Source organism: Pleurodeles waltl, chromosome 2_1, assembly GCF_031143425.1.
Source record: "Pleurodeles waltl isolate 20211129_DDA chromosome 2_1, aPleWal1.hap1.20221129, whole genome shotgun sequence".
In the NCBI taxonomy this organism is placed as follows: domain Eukaryota; kingdom Metazoa; phylum Chordata; class Amphibia; order Caudata; family Salamandridae; genus Pleurodeles; species Pleurodeles waltl.
Genome location: NC_090438.1, coordinates 107337967 through 107352972, shown reverse-complemented (window position 1 = coordinate 107352972; position 15006 = coordinate 107337967).

Below are 15006 nucleotides of genomic sequence, written 5' to 3'. Positions count from 1 at the left end.
TGTGGTGATAGACATGAGAACTAGTGGACCTAACAGTTTAGGCATTGAAGGAGCTGGATGTTTTAGTGGCAGACAATACTAGAAAGAATGTTTGAGAAGGGCAGAAGACAAGAGAGCAAGGAAATCCCACGTAGGGGCCAATAACAGTGCAGCAGGCTGGGAAGCAAAGAAGCTGAGACAGTATGTAGAAAAGAGTTTAAGCATGGCCTTCACATTCAAGGGGGAAAAAGTACAGGAAGCTGAGGATAGACTAGAATACAATTATTTTGGGAACAGGGTGTTAGGTAGCTGATAGGGACCCTTCATACACAGAAGAAGCAAAATAATATACATGCTGGAAATTTAGTGCAAGAAGCTCACTATTAAGGACAGTGTATTGGAAAAATTGACCTTGAACCATTTCCCTGCGAAAGAGAAAATGCCCACTTTTAAACGTGTTGATGCCCAAACATATCTAATTTTATTGCAGGAAAGTAAGACATCATGATATCACATATTTAGCCACTAACATTAGGGAATAGACTTCAGGCACTAATTTTTGTTCTGTTATTTTATTCAAATAACAAAATAATAATTTCAGAAGGGAAAAAACTTAGTTAATCAATCAAGGGAATAAGCATCAACACAGAATCATTATAAATAAAAATTTCCATTTGCATTGAAGAAATTAAACATGCACAGACACAGATGTGCTGTGGCAAGCAATCCTATCAATAATAGTAAATATTTAATAGGCCTAAATACAGAATGGAACAGAAGCATTTAACCTTCTCTAAGCAACAAGCAGAATGTCTGGCTGCACGAAATGCATGAAAGAAATAGAATATGAAATAATCTTGAAATAATCTTGCTGTTCCCCAAAAAGGACATCTTTTATAATATTTTAGAAAAAAAGTTTTCATAGCATGGCATTACATAAATGAGCAGTTCTCAAATGTTATTTACACAGCACCATTCACATTACTATTTTAAAATAATATGTACTTGGAAAGCGTACTTGGAAAGTGTGGCTAGGCGCGTGGCTAAGATGGTGGCTCGTCTTTGAGCTCTGAGGAACCTCCAGCATAATTTGGGGCACATACCTCACCCAAACATTACAAACCGCTAATCATGTGGCGGAACACCTGACAAACAAGGAGCACACCTGTGGACCTCCAAGAGAGATCAGTCCTGGGGCATGTTGAATTTCTGCAACCTGGCCCACAACGTCCACCCCCATGCACGATCCTAGCAAGGAGTAAAGATGGTAGTGACTGCCTAAACCAGTGGCTGTCCTCCACACTCTGATCATCGCTGTACAGTGCTGCGGACCAGGGGATGTACGGTGGCTCTTCATACTGACTGAACACCACTGCAGCCCCGAGCGAGGATGAAAGATCATTTGATCTGAGAGCCTATGTGGCGAGTTGCTTTTTAGCAACTACGTTTCGCTTAACTCTGTATCCGACACCCCACAACGCACACTCCTGCGGCTCTTCCTGTTAGTAGGAGACCTTCCTGCGGGACACCGCTCGAGTCACAGCTCAGACCAATGATGGTGGCGACTGCCTAAACCATCAACAGTTACCCGCCCTGATCAGTGCTGAGCTCCGCCACAAACTCGGGCAAGAACAATGGCCAAAGCTTACCATTCATCCCTGCTGGCTCGCCATATAAGCAGAAACCAGCCATACTGTGCATCCTGCGACGAACGGCTGTCTGCAAGCCCATGTGGTGTAGCGAGGACTAACGCACACACCCAGATATCTTCTGCACTCCCCTGTGATCCTGACCGACTCTCCTTATGAGGATGAACATGGCATACCGTGTGGCCTGTGACATTCTCCTTTCACAATAAAAATAGCAGCGACTGCCTCACCAATGAGGACACAACAATGTACCCTGAGCCCTGATCTAGGCCTCAGCGTTTAATGAGAATGAAACCCTGCAATCAATACGTAAGTAGATAACTAATTTTTGACCTGACAACCCAAGCTGATCACCAGGCATTAAAACTGTCTCTGCATTAGCGCTGAACTGTGTAGAAAGTATTTGAGCAAGAGCTGGGGGAACTGCATGGTCTACCAACTGCCAGGAGGCCCAATAAAGTGGCAACAACAGGAACACCAGATCTGAATAACCTTGGTGCACCAAGCCATATATGAATAAAAAATTGGAAGAACTCGCAAACAGAAGCCAAATTCATCCTAAATTCAACAACCCTACTTGATGACAACACTGCGCTAATGAAGACTCTGATACGCAATAGCAAACAGCCTTAGTCTGGAACAATAATAAGATCCTCCCTGCATTCCTACCTACAGTTTTTTATGTTGGATTTAGCTTCTCCGGAAGTAATACCTGGTGTCTCTCATCTCAGAAGTCTCTTAGACACCTGTCTTGCAATTAGAGTTTAACCAGATAGTGTCACAAATGACGATCCACCAGGAGCTCATCCCCTAGCTTACTATCTGGAGCCATGGCGGACCTCAGAGAGACCAATAAGGAGCGAGACAAGAAAGTTAGCCTGAAAAGATCAAAACAAACTCCTCCTGTTTCTGAGTCCCCAGTGAAAAAAAACAGACTCTTCCTCCACACTAGATGCCATCTTACAAAAACTGAATACAGTGCATGAAATAGCCCACGGCACCAAAACAAACATTGACATGCTTGAATGCAGAGATTCAGAAAGACCTGTAAGACCAAACGGTAAGAATCTCCAATGCGGAAATTAGAATTACTTCTATCAAAGACTGCAACAATGCCCAATCCAAGGAGCTACAAGGCTTGAAGTGGACAGTGACCTTACTTAAACGTGAAATTACAGATCTCGAATACAGAAATTGAAGAAGCAACCTGTAATCTTTGGGCTTCCAGTGGGAATTGAAAATGCATCTAACTCAGTGGCAGACTTCCTAATTACGTGGATCCCCGAAGCACGTCAAATCTCTTTCAACAAAGACTTTGAGGTTGAAAGAGCCCACAGGGTTCCAACCTTGAAACCCAAGAACATATCAGCCTCTCAACATTTAATCTTCAAACCACTACGACACCAACACACAGAGTAAATATTAGCTCACATGAGGAAAATTAAGGTGATAATCTGGCGTGACCACAAAGTTTCCATATCTCAAATAGGGGCGGCTCCTCCATTAGAGCGGAGGAACGTTGCCCCATTCACAAAAATGCCCACAAACACTGCCCAGAAATGGAAAATAAAATGGTAATAAAGTTAACTTATTACCACTTATTTTTCATCACCCTTCCCAAACCGAGTGTCAGGACGGGGAGGGGCCAGCTGAGTGCCAGTAGCAGGGAGGAGTTGAGGGCTGCCTATGCACTTGTTTAAAGTGCTCCTGTCTCTTTGGCCGGCCAGACATGCATACTTTAAACCTCACAACACAGCTGTCTTAGACAGCTGGATTGAAAGCAAGCACAGGACTCCAGTACCCTCGGGAGCCCCAAGAGAGTCCGCTCCCTTCGATCCTGGTGCTTCTCTCATGCTGATTAACAGCATGAGAGCAGTGCCAGGATTGGATTAATGTAGTTCGATGGGCCCGCCCTGGAGCTTAGGGAGAAGAAAACCAGAGCGAGGAAGACGTGTCAGTCAGCAGCTTGCAAGGTAAGTTATTTTTTAATTTTATTTATTTTATGTAACTCCTTACATATAGTGCGTGCGTGTACATGCACTCCCCCCTACCCATTTTCTTGCCCCACCACTCTCTGTAGTTGCCTGCTGCCCTGATTTCAAGACTATGCAAACTAAACTGTCATCCGTCTAAAAAGGTTTTTTAGCCTCAGGGAAAAGACTGTTGGAAATGGAGATTCCATTTGCAGCCTCTAGTCCTTCCAAGTCTCGATTTTCATTTAAAGGTCAAACCATTTTTTTTCACACCCAATGGAACTATTGACCTTCCTAGTCAACTAATCGGAACACAGATGGAAGCTTATATCTCCCATGGACACTCAGCAAGACTTAGTCGCTCGTGAAGGTCAAGGTTAGATTATTATTGCTTCACATATGATAACCAAAGGGCCCCCAAATATGGAGACTTAACCTGGTATAGGATCTATATGTTTTACTTAAAATGTTTAGACTTACACTCATGTATGATCATGCCAAGTACTCACAAGGCACTCATATCTCCACAATTGATCTCAACATTGCTAGGTTTGCTGGTCTCCAACTCTTTACAACAGGTATACTATTGTTATACTTATTTCTAGTTCTTATACCTAAGGCTGCAATATTTAAATTACATTGATTAAGCTGCCCTGTATTAAAATGTTAAATACATTTGATTAGATTTGAATGCTGTTGAATATATTGTTCTCCTTGCTTCTATCTCTCACACATAAGGCTGCAATGGGCAAAACACTTTTGATTGAAATTCTCTGTTTTAAGAGGTTGACATCTAGGCTTCATAGCTTATGTTCTGGATCGCCAAACTGCAATATGATGTTTCCACAGGTGCATGATATGGACAAAACATACACTTTAACACCCAAACTACTTGAAATACTTCCTAGCCAGCCTACTCGAGCCAGCATACTCTCATATGCCCCACCCCACAGTCAGTCCAATCTCCGGTCAGAAGACACTACGATCCTCTTCGCTCGAATCGTCCACTGTCTCCTACACAGGTCTCCAGGGGTGACACACATTGCCTGGATAGTACATAGAGTCACTGATGTTCTCCTAGACACCCACCCCTACATATACGCATGATTGCTGTGGCTACTGGCCCCTCATGCCGGACACTGCCAACTCCGGCCATTCTCAAGTACGCATTCCCCACTGCATGTCGTCTTCGACAGACACCGCCTGGTGGGAGTGGGGGTCAAGATCATCATTTGGTGATCCTAAAACCCACATGAGTACTTAAAGTTAGTTATTAGTACCCCGTTTCATTGACCTCTCCTACAACCTCCACCCCACTGACCCAGTAAGATAGCCTTAAAAATAAAACCAATATCAAAGAAGTCAATGGCTCACTTAGGCCTCCTCTGAATTACTGACTGTTTATCCCATCGACTACCAATGTCATTGTTAGGCATTGTTTCCCTGTACGCCAAGGGGCTGAACCATGCAGTCAAAAGAACTAAAATACTACATTACTGTAAAGACCTGTCTAGTGACATAAAAGTCCCACAAGAAGCAACAATCTGATATAAAGAAGCCCTGTCAATGAGGAAAGGCTGGGTGGCAGATGTGACCTACTGTCAACACCAGGGCAGTGCGCGCTCTATTGGCGACTAGAATGCAAAAACCCAGCACTCTCAAAACAACGTAATTTATGCAATTTGCTGATATGTTGTTGTTTAACCTTTTGCATTGCAGAGTTTAATCCTGAAGACTTATTTTTAATGTGTTTACAAATACTGTTCATTTGCAATGTATTGCTGCAGGCTTTCAGAGTGTTTTAGGGTGTGGTCCCTTTCCAGGGCCTTCCAGAGACTTTCCCTGCAGCATGCCTGGGTGTGGTTGTGGGCTGGGCCAAGACTCTATAAAAGGGAGCCAGCCCAGCTCCAAGTGCTCACTATTCAGAGGTCCCGGTGCAGAGCAGCCGCTACTTCCTGAGCTCCTGTCCCGGTGGCCTATTTGATCTTCCAGGCCTCTGCCCTTCATTCTTCATTGGTGATCCTTGTCCTGGGCGGTAAGACGGTGGTTGGGCTGACCTCCCGATGCCGTTATCGAGAACTTTCATATTCTTGGCCTAATTCTTTAATGATTAACAGATTACTCTGCGCGCTACCATTTCTTGACATTTGTATGGTGGCTTGTGAATCGGCAAGACGCGCGATTTGTTTCATGATGATTTGACCTTGTTATTCATTGCGCGCTACCATTTCTTGACATTTGCATGGTGGCTTGCGAATCGGCAAGACACGTGATTCGTTTCATGATGATTTGACTTTGTTATTCATTGCGCGCTACCATTTCTAGACATTTACATGGTGGCTTAAGAATCGGCAAAAGACGCGCGATTCGTTTCATGGTGCTTTAATCTTGATATTCATTGCGTGCTGTTATTTTTTGGCATTTACATCGTGGCTTACGAATTGGCAAGACACGCAATTTGTTTAATGGTGATTTAACCTGGATATTCATTGCATGCTACCATTTCTTGACATTTTACATGGTGGCACTCGAATCGGCAAGACGCACGATTCTCTCTTCGAGCTTAATTCATGTTGTTCATTGTATGCCATTTATTCTAAGATATTTATTAGGTAATATTCGAGGTGACAAGTTGTGTGATTTGTTTCCTGAATCCATATTGTGTTATTCATGGTGCACAATCCTTTTATGGTGTTTATTATATATATGAAAATCTGCAATGTGCGCAATTCGTGTTGAAACATTTCAAGAGAACACAGAAGACCAGAGTTTCTAGATGCAATATTGCATGGTCCTAGTATGCATTCTCAAAAAAGGATTCATATGACTGGTTTAGAACTTATTCAGAATGTTTTCCTGATTCTCATGTAAAGGAAAGTACTTGAATTGAAAGTTTCATTTAATCCATCTTGATTCCCTTACAGGTATCCGGCCATCTTGAAACTTAGTCATTTTAAGCCTACTTCTTAGGTTGTTCATGTTTTCAGAATGACTAGGCTTAGAGTCATAGTCTAGTATTGATTTCATGAGATGTAATTTTCATATTTTGTGTTTTAACCTTTTTCTTACTACAGGTCACCTTCCCAGCTGTTCCCTTCCTAATCCCCACTTCCCCTCTTGAACTCTCTTAGCCTCTGTGATTTATCTATCAGAGTCTTGGAGCTGTTCAGTGGTGGACGTGTTGGGAACGTGCGCAGACCCCGAGGATCTCGTGACTCTGACATCTGCTCAGAAGCATGCAGGAAAAAAAATGGGGTACTCACCCTACTCTCTAAAAGGCCTGGTCTTTCAATCATCTCCTCAAAACATGACATTAATGGTAGATTAATAATCACAAGACTTAACAAGGGGGAACCTAAACTTTACCTGATAAACATCTACGCACCTAACATAGATGGCCCTTTATTCTGGTGCACGCTTAACAAGAAATTAGTAGACATCGCACACGACTCAAAAACGAACTTGGGAGGTGATTTTAACCTCCCAATAGACTCTATTTTAGATAACCATTCAGCTTTCAAATTCAGACCCCCAAAAACACACATACAGATACCTAATCAATGCAATACACACCGATTTCTGGGTGTATGGAGAATACACAATCCGAAAGGCAATAACTTTACCTTCTTCTCACCAACTCACTCTAGTTTCTCTCGTATTGACTATCTTTTAGTAGATGCATCCATCCTCCAGGCCACCTCCAAAGTCATGATACACAATATTCTCGTTTTAAACCATGCAGCTGTCTCGATGTCTATTCTAAACTTCCCCAATAAAGAAAATCACTCTATCCGCAGTTTAAATGAGGAAACCCTTCAAAAGGAATCTGACATACTAGATATACTGTACAAAATCAACCTATTTTTTAAGGAAAACAAATTCTTGGTCGCCTCCCCAGTTGTTCTATGGGACGCGTTCAAATGCACCATGAAAGGACAACTCCTGAAACACATGTCCAAATAAACAAGGATATTAAAGAGACGCTACGAAGACTAGGTGACAATATCAAAAATAAAGTAGTACTATTCAGACATTCTAAAGACAATAAGTTACTAAATTACATAAAGCAACTAAAATACGATTATAACTCCATAGTGAGCAAAAGAAAATACTTGTGGATCATGCCCAAAAATCCAAAAGATTACTATTCTTAATAGAGCGGAAAGGCTCCAGGGGCCACCCTTAAATTAAAAAACTTTAATAACTAGGTCACACACATTAAGGTGGAGGATGGTCCCCCAAAGTTAATAAATAAAGATATTCTAGAGGTATTTAAAGACTTTTATGCAAACCTATATACCCCTCAAACCATGAGTTGTAAAGAAGATTGTAAAACATTCCTCCTCTCTTTCTCTCAATTAAATAAGCCTCTGAGGCACATAGAACCCACCTAAACAAACCAACAGAATCTGAAGTGCTCGGGAAAAGCCCCGGGTTGCGATGGCATCCCCATCATCTTTTGTAAAATACTACTGAAGTCTATAATCAGTACACCAAAGAACACCCTTGATCATTTTGTCCTTCAAGGAAAAGTCTCTGGGACTGCCACTGAGGCAACAATCGTGGTTATTAAGAAAGAGGGTAAGGACCACTCAGACCCCAAAACGTTTAGACCAATTTCACTCCTAAATATGGAAACTAAAATCTTTGCTAAAAAACTAGCCAGAAGATTAGAACCATGCATCCCAATTTTTATTCATAATTCCTAAACCAGATTTGTTAAAGGGATGCTGACAAGAGACAATAGTCACACTATCTGTCAGATAATAAAAAAAGCCCAGCACTCCATCTTTCCTGCAGTGGACATTGCACTCAACACAGAAAAGGCATTTGATGAAGTCTCCTGGCTTTTTCTACATGCTGTCCTTGGATCACACAATCTAAGAGAGACATTCGTTAGCATGGCCATGACCCTATATGCCAACAGCAAAGCAATTATTACAGTAAATGGCACACTATCCCCCTCTTTGATCTACACTAAGGTACATGACAAGGATGTCCACTCTCCCCCTGCCGTTCCTACTTTCTATTGACCCCTTACTCCAACTGATTAATTCCTCTCCTGAAATTACTGGCTTTCAATTCGGTTCTAAGTCATGCAAAATGGTTGCACATGACGACGGCATCCTCATTTTTTCTGATGATATTGGGAAACTATCCCAACAATCACCAATATCATCCAAGATTTGTCCAGGGTTTCTGAATACACTCTCAACAAAGAAAGAATGGAGGTTCCGCACTGGTCATGTGGTTCTAAAAATTCTGGACCCATGTAATTTACTTTGCCACAGCAGTACGATTTTAGTATCAAAAAACCGGTAATGACTAGTACACTAAGCATGAGCATTTTCGCTCAATTCCAGCAGCGTTTTCACCTCGAAATCGCCATTTTCGTCCTGCACTCGTGGCTCCCATTTTATACACGGCAGCCATTTTTAAAAGTTGCCCTCACATAGGCTTATAATACAGTCAGATTTGATTCCAAGGACACGTACACCTTGATTGACTTTTCTCTGACCTGGGCAAGCTGGAACCATTGCCTCAGGCCAAACCTGTTTGGTCAGTCCCTCTCCCAGTGGCCGAATCAGATAGCATCAAGGCACACCAGGCCATAAAACCCTTATTATCGCTCACACACCCTGCCTAACTTGCTCACACCTGCACCTGCTCTTTTCTTCTTCTTACTTTACGAGGGGGAGGTGCCCGTTTTTATTAGGGGTCCACACTTATCTGATGTAAAATACTAGGCCTTGCCGGGTAATTTATTATGGGTTGGATGACATGAAATATGAGGTTTCATCATGACACTGTTTTGACCTTTGTAGTGAAAACATGTGAATGACCAACCAAAATGTCAAGAATGTTTGCCTGAAGCTTAAAAAACTGTATATAAGGAAACCTGACTTTGCATTGAAACACAGTCTCCTGAGAACATACAAACCGTGCTGTTGTACTTCTAGGACGCTTGTTACTTGGCTGCAGCCAATAAATTCGATCTTTGACTTCACCTAGAAGACTCTGAGTTTCTGTGGTCTGAATCAGGAAAGTACCCGAGGTCTTTGGGTGTACCCTGGCACCGCTGGGTTACCGGATCAGTACCGGTTCTGAAAAACCCAGTACCTCAGTCACCTCACCGCTAGTCTGGGGGTCGGCTTGTCCGACCACCAGACTCGTAATGAGGCTCTAAGTTTTGAAGATGGGGGTTGTAATCTCCCGGACTAATACTTATATCAAGCATTTTTTTTTGCAACACAAAGGGCCTTCTGGATTCTGCCCAATACGGGTAATCATCCCTGGTGGATTGATATACAGCGCTCACTACATTCCTCCTCTATTATCACAATGTTGAATATCAAATATACACATTCTCAACAAATATTCACTGATACTGCAAAGGCACTCAACGTATTAGACCAAAGATTGCCAAATTCAATCCATAACTCCATGTTAGTGTCACTCTGGCATAACCAAAATCAAGACTGAGGCTATTGACAATAATTTTAATACCTCGTGGGCATCAGAAGGCATGAATCTATATGACACAAATAACAGCCCACGTTCCTTAGCTGAAGTTCAAACTTTATAAAACCTGCTTAACTTTGATTTCTTCGGATTTCTAAAACTTAAAGTACAACTATCTAAATTTAAACATGAGTTATTCAGCTATTATCTCAGGACTGACTACATGGCAGTCCTTAGGATAAATGGCTTCAAAAATGTATAACACTATATCCAGACCTCACCCACCAATAAAATCATCACTCAAATCGAAATGGTCCAGGCACCTAGAACCTGGAAAGGTCGACTACATCACAGATATTAAATGGTCTGAAATAGGTAAGACGGCACTGTATAATAAGATTTCACCTTCCCTCTTACAATCGAAATGTTTTACTATGAACTTTTTCCACTCGACACCTGCCAGGCTATACAAACTAAAGTTCCGGAAAAGTGACACTTGTTGGAATTGCAATGTGTCAACCGGCTCTCAGGAACACATGCTCTTTAGCTGCCACCCCCTTGAATCGTACTGGACTTCGACTCAAAACCATCCAATTGAACTATTCAACACAACAATTTCCCTAACTTCCTTATGATTGCCTTGGGCCTCTCTGACATCTCTGAATCTCAAGCCCCATGGCATGGCCCTGTTAGACCTGGGAATCGTTTTTCAATATATCGCACCATAAATGGTGGGCATGGATTAACTAACTAAGACAACTCACAAAATATATATATATATTACTACTTATATTATATATCATCGCAACATTGTATATACACCATGTACAAATGTTTCATGTAGACCATGGTTTCTGCCATTCTAATCATATTAAGATTGTGTATCAAGCATTTACTGCGAGCAAAAGACACATAAGGGAAAGTCGGGGGAATGGAAAAACAAAAAAGTGTCACAAAGGGAGAAAGTAGAAAGCTGCAAGAGTGAGCTTATGGGGCAGGGAGTGACTGTAAATGGATTGAAGAGGCCCGAGATGGCTTCAAGATTACGCTGCCTCAGTATTCTGTGTTCGCTCATTAAAATACAGCAGCCGTGTTTTTAAGAGGAGGGGTTTTTGGGCACCAGCACCTTTTTATTTACAAATTAAGCACTGACTCAGGGATGCATTTTGCACTAAGAAATGTCGCTAAATGCAACAGAACACGAATAGCGAGCGTGAGCAGTCACTCATGCTTGCTAAATGTGCTTTTATGGTAGAGTTTTCCCCCAATTTAATTTAGCACTATGTTCTTAGACCAAAAATTCCCCCTCTCATCCAACGTGGGTGCTAGGATACATTTTGTGCAAAGACACAGTGCTAAATACAGCAACACATGATAAATGAGGGCAAGCAAGCGCTCATGCTTGCTAAATGTGCTCTTACAGCAGGATTCCCCCCAAAATTACTCTTAATTACGCGAGAAAGGGTAATCCCATAAATATTGGTAATTTCACATCAAAAAGTAAAGCGGAATTACGAAAATAACTCTGATTATTTTGGTGTAATCTAAATTCTGCCCAGGCCTAACTAAAAGCTGTTATTTACAGCACATAGACGTGGAATAGGAAACACTGTATAGGAACACATATTGTTAAATGACAAACTGGGCTGCTAAACACTTAGTGGGCATCAATGAAATGGGTTGTGCAAATATTTTTTCTCCCAATTATTCATAAATATTATACATTATGTGGTTATTTGTGTCAATTAAATCAACTTACATCTATATGTTATTTGATATAACCATGTAGCCAGACGTCACATTTTATCTGTTGTTAGTTTTTGGAGTTATGATCTTAAGAAGTGGGTCTTTCTTGAAGTGGCTTTCCCCCAATGGAAATAAAAATAAAGCATTTGTAGCCTTCTTATTTTATGTCATTGCCATTTTTATATGGTGCTTAGTATCAACATTGTGTCAATGTCTTAGAACTTCCAATTTTTGGCTGCTACAGAAACTGAGGCATAGAGAAATAAATTGAATTGTTGAGGGTCATTTCAGGTTGTCAAGCCAGGAAAACCAGGATAAAAAGCCAGAACACAACTTTCTGCAGGTGACAACTCGACTAGTTCTGAACAGCGCAAGGATGAAATAGAAATGAGAGTCAAACACCAAGGCTATCCTTCAAAGATTTTGTCGACATGGCAACAATTGTCTGATTTATAGCGTAGTGGGTGAGTTACTCTGTCACAAACGTGACGAATATCCTATCCGCCTTATTTCAAGTTCATCATATCCTATGACACTTCTAATAAGGAAGACCGAAGATCTGTCATATTTTTAATGGAGAACCCATCAGCCAAAATCCAAACCAAAGTCTAATCAATGTAACCCATGAGGAGGCATTAAAGCTAAACAAAATGAACACATTAAATTCATCCTCCCACACACAACCTAAACAATGAAAAATAATAAATGTCATGAATGGCATTTAAGAATGCTATAAAATGACCTAGAGTTGAATTTAAAAGCATTGACCTCCACATCAAATGCATTTTTTGTACATAAGAGCAGCTATATGGTAACCCCATGGCAACTCATTCACAACCAGAGCAAAAACTACCCCTGCTTAAATTGTGTAAACTACAGTGGCATTATTAAAGAAACATATATTTAGCATCCACCAACTGGCAAACACATTAGCATAAGAACATATGCAACATGCGATACAGAGATGACAATTCACCTCCTCAGATATCCTTTTGTAAAAGCTTTGTTGGTCCGATATCGAAAAAGTTGAAAACACAGATAAGTGAACATAAATCTGCTATAATAAACTGTAAAATGAAATCCAATTTGACCAGACACTGGATAGAAAATAGATTCCGAATACTGGCACCTAAACTACGAACAACAATACCTGGATTATGTAATGTGCTACTTGAAAACAGATAGAATCAAATATGAAGTGCAGCGAGAGATGTATGCAAGTACACAAGCAACACTAAAGATGGATGACTCGTTGAAAAGCTAATTTAAATGTTTTTCAATAGTAGTTGATAGAAACATTTTTACAGTAAAAGAAGCTTGGAGCATTTAGAATTAACTCAGAAGAGACAATAGAATCGGGAAAAGAATGAATTGTTGATTTTTTAATGTACAGTGCTTAAGAAATTACCAATAAAATTGGGATCCATTACATTGTTACGATATTTAAGAAAAACAACTACATGTTAATGTTTCTCTGAACATTTTTTTTAAAAAATATTTTTCAGGGAATTCCTGAGGAAAAGGCATAAGAAATTAATTGTCTCTGAAACACATTGGAAGTTATGACATAAATATAAAAATGATAATGAAAGTTTGAAATAATGTGAAAATAAATGATGAAAAGATTATTTTGAGAAATAAACATTTGAAAATACAGTGAATAAAATGAAGTTTATCTTCTTTTGTGAAAGGAGTGCACTGCCGCCAATGTAGAAGCTCCTGGAAATATTATGTTGGTACATAGAAGAGACCAGAGAGGCTGTTGGTCAAGGGGACAGTAGAACCCTCTAACATATGAATTGAAAATAGTGTGACAATTCAGTCCATGGTTGGCATTTTATCAGGTTGAGCTATTTTTACTCCTACTGGTTCCTTTGATGAACTTGAGCTGGAAAGGAACAGGTGTTCTGCTCCTTCAGAAAATGGATGCACAGTAAAGAAGCCTTTAAATCTTGTTTTATCTTGAAACATTTGCCGTCTGTTCAAGGACAGAGGTCAAATGTCAGTTTGTCTTTTTATTAAGTGATGCTTATTTTATCCTGAAAAATGGTGTTTACATTTGTTCTTTTACTACAGTTAGACGATTTTGTTAAGTGAGCTTTCTGGCAATCATTGTAAAACAAAAGGCTGCATGATGTCAGTTTTTTTTCTATCGCACAACATTTAAATAGCTTGTAAATAAATAGTATAAATATTTAAAAATATATCAGGAATTTCAAATGCACTTTTTTGTAATCCAGCAGTGTGATGCAACTATTTAAATAGTAGCAAAACAAATCAGAACACTTTACTTGGTGATGTCCAATATTTGCAGAAACTCGATTTCCAAACATTACTGTTTTTACACTATATAATTTTATCAGTAAAACTGCATGGCCCTTGGAAATTTTGTGGCTATTTCAATGTAAAATGAGCTGATTGCAAATGACAGTACGCTATTACTTCATGCTTTAATTACATATTCATTAAAAGTGATAGTTTTGAACCCTAATTAGAAAAACATTCATGCTCCACCCCGAAGACAATGCTGTTAATGAACTAAGAGCAGGGCCACTGGAATTATGCAGCAGGAACGGTTCAAATTATGTGGCTGGGTTGAGTAAATTATGTGGCAAGAAAAGGTGAATTATGTGGCATAATGCGTCTCATTTTGTAATAATATTACTTCATCATTTTGACATTATTAAACTTGGTAACACACTCTGGGCATTGGGTGCACCTTAGTAATACCAATTTAATACCTAAATATAGCAATAAGCAACAGAAAGGCGACCAATCCAGCTTTGCAAAGGGCACAGCAACATGTTTTGTCACATACTTAGTAACTTTTGAGCTATTTGAACCAGAAACTATTTTTTTGGTTAAAATCTGCAGATTATGAGGCAGATGATGGATTATGTGGCCAATGCGGAAAATCTATAATAATGCAAAAATCACATTTGCCCTGACTAAGAGGCAAGTTAGGGGTTGTGCCTATCCTATATACGGCTACATTTGTATTATACATGGAGCAAACATTTAGGGCCAGATTTACAAGAAACTCACTCATCAGTACTGATGCACCAGTTTGCCTGCGCCGCCCCTGCACCACCTAACGGCACCATGTGGGTGAGGAATTTAGAATAAGGCGCACCATGGCGGTCGTTAGGCCCATAGCGTCAGAATTTTTGATGCTATTGTGGCTCTTTGCTCCACTA